At 62.9% G+C, this 6,262-nt stretch overlaps 1 long non-coding RNA gene across 2 annotated transcripts; it reads left to right on the plus strand.

Moving 5' to 3' along the window:
• Positions 1-2,091: 2,091 nt before the first annotated feature.
• LOC123954438 lies at positions 2,092-5,245 on the plus strand. 2 transcript variants are annotated; one of them, XR_006821079.1, is made up of 3 exons: positions 2,092-2,808; positions 3,664-3,932; positions 4,892-5,245. It is a non-coding gene; the product is annotated as an uncharacterized LOC123954438 (long non-coding RNA). The 2 variants fall into 2 exon arrangements; XR_006821080.1 differs by having other exon boundaries at positions 2,099-2,208.
• Positions 5,246-6,262: the final 1,017 nt, after the last annotated feature.

Raw genomic sequence — 6,262 nt, forward strand, 5'->3', positions numbered from 1 at the left:
ACCCTGCTGACCTGACTCACGGGCCCTGTGGCGGGACCAACTCCTCGCTGGCCGGCAGCGGGACGCTGTCCTCGGTCTCCTGTCTGTGGGCCTCTCCCAGGGCAGCTCTCAAGGGGGCGGCCACTGGCTTCATCAGACAGAACGGGAAGCAGAGCAGGAAGGAGAGACAGACCCAGCCCGTGTTTATAAGCTGACGCAGGAGTGAGGCCCATCATGGGCACCATGGCTTGTCATCGGTCCCACACACACAGGACGGGCACCGCCCAGACACAGGGACAGCAGTGGGACTCCTGAGAAGAGCCTGGACTTGCACGCATTTTGAAGGTGCTGCAAACAGGATTTTTGGGCCAACATACCAAGAGAGGTGTCTTGGCTTTCGGCCTGGTGATGAGGCCGTGCTGACCTGAGATGAGGCCAACCAGGCCCACACGTCTGGGGTCCCTCCCCGCAGAGGAGAGAGGTGAGGAGGGGCGTGGAAAACCCCAAGACTCAGAGCCCCCGAGGGCAGAACCCGCCCAACGCCCCTAACCTGCCAGTGGCCTCTGACCTCATGACCACAGTCCCTGCAAGTAGAGAAGTTAATCTCCACAGGAAGGGGGAGCACAGATGTCTTGGGGGAGGTGCTGCCTGGGTCCCTAAGCCGGCGGACCCTCCCCCTTAATCCGGATTGCAGACTGGAGGCCGTGGCAGGGTAGGTAAGCAGTTGTTAAGGTTAGGTAAGCAGTCGCCCAGGGCAACAGTGGGTGCTGGGCGCTGGAGCCTGGATTCCTGTTCACCGTGCGTCCAGACGTCCAGGCGGTGGCCGCTAACCTGCTCCGCCCACCCTGAGAGGGAATCTGGGGCTGTGGCCGCCAGCGGCCGCCTGGTGTAGCTTCCGTGCAAAGCAGCCCCCAGATTGAATGTTGAGCCCCCCGCATGGGAGATGAGATTTCAGGGAAACTGAGCCACGGCAGCACCCTCTGTGACCTCCGGAGACCAGAAAGAACAGAAGCAATCCTCCGCGGGAACGCCAGTCCCGGAGGGGCAGCCCCCCAGGAAAGCTTTCTGTCGGCTGCACCTGCGTGCTCCCAGCCCCCCGCCCCATTCTGTAGGCGGCTCCCACACCCGGCCACCTCCCTCCCAGACCCCGGTCACTCCAGGGCACTTGCACTGAGCGAGGCTAACCTGTGACAAGCGTCCCACCCCAGAATGAAGGTCCCAGAGGCCCTTGTGTGTGAGTCACATCCCGACTCCTCGGGAGGGACTGAAGGGAGGGTGGGGGGAGGGCATGCGGGGTCAGGACAGGAGGGGCTGAGCATGGTAGGAAGCTCTCGGGGGGGCACCGCTGAACCACATCAGACCCTGAGGGGCATAGGGGCTGGTTAGCCAGTTCTCAGACACAAGCCCAGCCGCCCCACCGGCTCGGCCTGCCAGCGTCCAGCCCGGCCCCACTCTCTGTCCCGTAGGCCAGCGGCTGGTCACCCCTGCACCCCAGATGGAGAAAAGCCCGTGCACCGTTCACTGGGGAGGGAGCAGCTGCACAGAGGGAGGGAGTCCTCGGGGGGCTGTGACAGCCGGGATGGGGCCTCTCCTCGGTGGGGCTTCTCTGTTTGGCGGGTGTGGGCGTTCCCAGCCCGTGGCTCCAGAGGCTCCTGAGTTCTTCCCAACAGCTTCTGGACGACAGTGCCGCACGCAGGTGAAGCGTCTGGGCCAGAGCTGGTGTTAGAAACCCCTGCCGAGACCACACCTGGGCCTGGAGAAGCCACATGTGGCCCAGGTGCCCAGAACGTCTCAGGGCTCGGGCAGCGACCACCAGGTGGCAGTGTGGGGACATCCCGCGGGGCCCAGCCTCCGAGCCCTGGTGGGGCCAGGCCCACTCCGGACAGGATGCCAGGACTGCCGGACGGTGACCCGCGCTCCCTGGGCCGTGGGTCGGCAGGTCTCCCGCTCCAGGCTTCGGGCAGCAGGAGTCAGGCCACGCCGCAGTGCATGCATTCCTGGGCCTGTGCCCCTGAGCACTCCGGGGACAAAGGCCAGGCTCCACCCAGCTTTCTGTACCCCAGAGGCTGGAGCCTGGAACCACCACAGAGCTGGGAGGAGGCCCAGGCCACATGAGAGGCTGGTGTCCTGTCGAGGCCGCAGCTGACAGCCAGCTGGCTCTCAGAGAGCTTGACCCCAAGATGCAAGCCAGCACCCCCCCACCACGCCCTGCCCAAATCCACAAACCAGGTCAGTACCGGTGCTGCTGGGTGCTACCAAGTCTGGAACCACAGACAACAACGTGTCTGCTCCCCACGGGGCTCCTCGTTCATGTTCTCCACGTCTCTGCCTGTCCCACAGGGTGCTTGCATGGGGAGGATTCAAAAACGATGCGTGTGTATCATACTGGGTTGCACGGTCTTCCCCACACATGCGTGTCCCCTGGAATCTCAGAACGTGACGTTACCTGGAAAAGTGTGTTGCAGATCTCATCCGTGCAGATGAGGTCCTCCTGGACAAGGGTGGGCCCTGCGTCCAGGAGCAGGGTCTTATGAAGGGAGGAAGCAGACACACGGGGGAGGCACAGAGAGTCGCCACGTGTCCCAGGGCGGGGGGAGGAGGAGTGCGTCTACAGGCCAGGGGACACCAAGGCCACCGCAGCTGCCAGGAGCCGGGAGGGGCCAGAGGGACACTCCTGGAGCCTCCAGAGGAACGGAGTCCTGCCTACACCTTGATTGAGGCTCTGGCCCCAGAACGGCAGCCGTGACGCCCCCATGAGCATGAGAGGCCATGAGGTGGTCCCTGCCCTTCGTCCTGAGCCCACAAGAACTCTGCCACTCTGGATTCCAGGTGGGGTGAAGCAACAGTAAAATCCCACCTGCTGTTTGTCCTCCAGCTCCCAGCAGGGAGCACCTAAAAAGCCCCTTCCTCCCCAGGGGTAGGGAACTGTTCTCCAGGTGGGTTTGCACAGCACCTGAGCCTGGCAACCCCCCAGGAGGAGCCCTCAACCAGCCCAGGGGGGTCACACTGCCGCTGGCCAGTTCCCCAGACGCCACACCGAGCCTGTGTGCCAGCCGCAAAGCTCTGCCTGTCTGGTGGGCATGGCCCCAGACACCCCCACCGCAGGTCAGCCGGCAGCCCCCCACCCACCTCCCTTTCCTGGGCACATGCAGGACCCTCCCTCGCCGCCTGCATCTCCAGAACCAGGGCTCAGAGGGCCCCCCCTGCCTCCTCTGGAGAGACGTTGCCAAGTGGGGCCCGGGGGGCTGGGCTGCAGCTGTGTCGGGGGGCTTTCCTTCCAGAGCAAGGCCTCTGAGCCTCACTTCCTCCCTGCCGTTGGGAGTTGTGCCAAAGGCACTGAACGGGAGCCCCGCCTCTCGACCTGCCCCCCCTCCGCAGAGCAGAGTGCAGGTTCAGTCCGTGCCCAGACAAAGCCCCACAGAAGCCAGGGGCCAGGCCCCGTGCGCATGCAGGTCCTCATGCTCCGATAGAAAGGCCTGCCCAGGCTGGGCCTTCTGAGGTCCAAGGTCAGGGGATGTCTGTCCTGCCAGCTCCCAGAGCCCCGAGCTCAGAGCTGCACAGCTGGGCGCCGCTCACCCCACCCCCACTCCGCCCCGGCCAGGCAGGAGGGACACACGCCTCTCCAGCGGGCTGGGGTGGGGAGGCCAGCCCCAGGGTCTGCCAAAATGCACTTGTCCCCTGCAGAGGCCTTCCTGGTAGCCCTGGCCTCCCCCGCCTCCGGAGGCATCAGTCTCTGCACGGAAGGAAGCTCCGGCTGGAGGAGGAGCAAGCCCAGAAAGTGAGACAAAGAGAAACCCTCCGGAGAAATGGGGCACGTGCATGTCAGGGCCTCCTGCACACCGCAGATCCCTGCGGCCGGCGTCCTGCCCCAGTCCTCCGGCGGTGAGAACAGCCCTATTCACCAGCCTCCCTTGGGATTAACTCGGCAGCCCATGCTGTCACCGCAGCAACGGGTTTGTGAATAATAGTGATTTGTCACATTTTGTGTGTTACGTTGCCCACCTGCCGTCAGGGCTCGAGGAGGGGCTGGCTGCGGCTGGGCTGGAGGGCTGAGTCATTAGCCGCTGATTAAGTCTTCTGCAAGGTAGTCACAAGCACCCCAGCCTGGGATCGGTCGGCCTTCCTGAGGTCCGAGGGTGGGGGCCCGTCTCTCAAGTAGTAAGGCATCCGGCAGGGGGTGGGGGTGGGGGCTTCCAGAAGCTGTATCTGAGATCACGGGGCCCCTCTGTCTGCTCTCCTTCCAAGTAATGACCCCGACTCCTCCAAAGGCAGATGGGACCCAATCCTGTGGTTGGGGCATTTAAAGAGCCCTTTTTGAGGGTATCACCCCCAAATCCCCCCACCCCAAAATTGCAGGCTCTTGTAGGGCTACGGGGATGGGTCCTTCCTGGAGTGGGCTGGCCCCATCCTGCAGCCAAATCCCATCTTCGGCTACCCTGCTGTTCGGGAAACACTCCAGGGCCACCTCTCCCCAAACCCCTGCCCACCGTCTCCCACACTGGTCAGCCAGTCCTGTGGGGCGTCCCCCAGCCCCTAAGTCCCCAGCCTGCGCGGGCCGCAAGGAAGGAATGCTCACTGCACTTTGCTTTAGGGGACACGAGGCTTCCAGCTCTTGCCCGTCTGGGTGTCCCAGCTCCCCGGGCCTCGCCTGCACGGCTGTAATCCCTGTTTGTAAGATTTCTTTTTTTTTTTTTTTCAAAGATTTTATTTATTTATTTGACAGACAGAGATCACAAGTAGGCAGAGAGAGAGAAGGGGGGAAGCAGGCTCCCTGCTGAGCAGAGAGCCTGATGTGGGGCTCGATCCCAGGACCCTGAGATCATGACCTGAGCCAAAGGCAGAGGCTTTAACCCACTGAGCCACCCAGGTGCCCCTGTAAGATTTCTTGACTTGGATTCTTTCCTGCTGGTAGCCAAGGAGAGACGGCAAGAGCCCAGGTCCTCACTAAGTCCTCTCCCTGGAAACCTCGCGGGCTCTCCTCCGCTCCGCCCAGCCCACAACACCCAAGCCACCATCAACAGCACCCCAGATCCCAGCCCAGAAGCCACCGTCATCCCCACGGCAACACCCCCAGCGCTGGAGCCACCATGTCCGGGGGAGGGGGTGGTGGGGGGACCAGCCATGCAGTCCGCGGGACCCAGCGCACAGGAAAACGGTGCCATTAGGGGCCCCGCATGCGAAGTTTCTCTTTGTTCCCCTGTCCCTGTCTGCTGTTTGCCACTCGGCATTTGATGCCATTCTCGCTAAATAAAGAGTTACAATTGCTAGCATGGATTTTGCCGTCCGGGATGCTGTGAGGTTTGCCAGCTTTCCGTGCCCACATGGGAGCGTGTAACCCACACCCCGGGTCACCGAAATCCCACAGGTCACTGCGCTGCTTGGCCCTGACAGTACCTCCAGCTGCCTAAGAGAGAACGCAAGCCTGTCCGGGGACAGTCACGGGACGAAGAGGTCCCGCAAACTCGGAGCCTCACGGCCTCTGGAAAATAACAAGGTTTTGGGTTTTTTTTAAAGATTTTATTTATTTACTTATTCGTCTGACAGACAGAGATCACAAGTAGGCAGAGAAGCAGGCAGAGAGAGAGAAGGAAAGAGGCTCCCCGCCGAGCAGAGAGCCGGATGCGAGGCTCGATCCGCTCGATCCGCTCGATCCGCTCGATCCCAGGACCCTGAGATCATGACCTAAGCCGAAGGCAGAGGCTTAACCCACTGAGCCACCCAGGCGCCCCTGCAAATATCGAGTTCTGATGGGAGCTGTGAGGCTCAGCGGGCCAGCAGGGGGACGCGCTGCCACTGAGGAGAGCCCCGTTCCTGGAGGCCCAGAGGTGGGCCATGCCAGGCCACGCGGGGGCTTTCGCCGAGGCCACAGGGTTTGTTGCTCAGGGTGGGGAGGGGTAGGAGGGCTCAGTGGTTTGCACACAGAAAGGCCCCTGGACGGGTTGCCGACCACCCCTGGGAATCGGCTAGTCCCGGGAGGGCAGCCCCCCCAGGGTCAGCGCACGTCCCCCTCCTATCCGTCATACAGAGAACAGAAGAGGCAGCGGGGCATGAGGGAGATTTCTGTGGGACCCATGTGGACCCTCCCGGGGGCCCAGAGACCAGCCCTCCCACATGGGCCAGCTCTGGGACCTGACAATCACCAGCGCCACCCCCCCCCCCCGACCCCTCTGGCCTGCCAGCAGGGGCAGAATGAGGGGGTCGTCGGACGAGGCGTCCCTCCTCCCACAAGCACTCAGCATCATCCACAACAGATGGGTGACCCCTAAGAAATTAAATCTCCACA

This window comes from Meles meles, chromosome 12 (assembly GCF_922984935.1).
Source record: "Meles meles chromosome 12, mMelMel3.1 paternal haplotype, whole genome shotgun sequence".
In the NCBI taxonomy this organism is placed as follows: Eukaryota; Metazoa; Chordata; class Mammalia; order Carnivora; family Mustelidae; genus Meles; species Meles meles.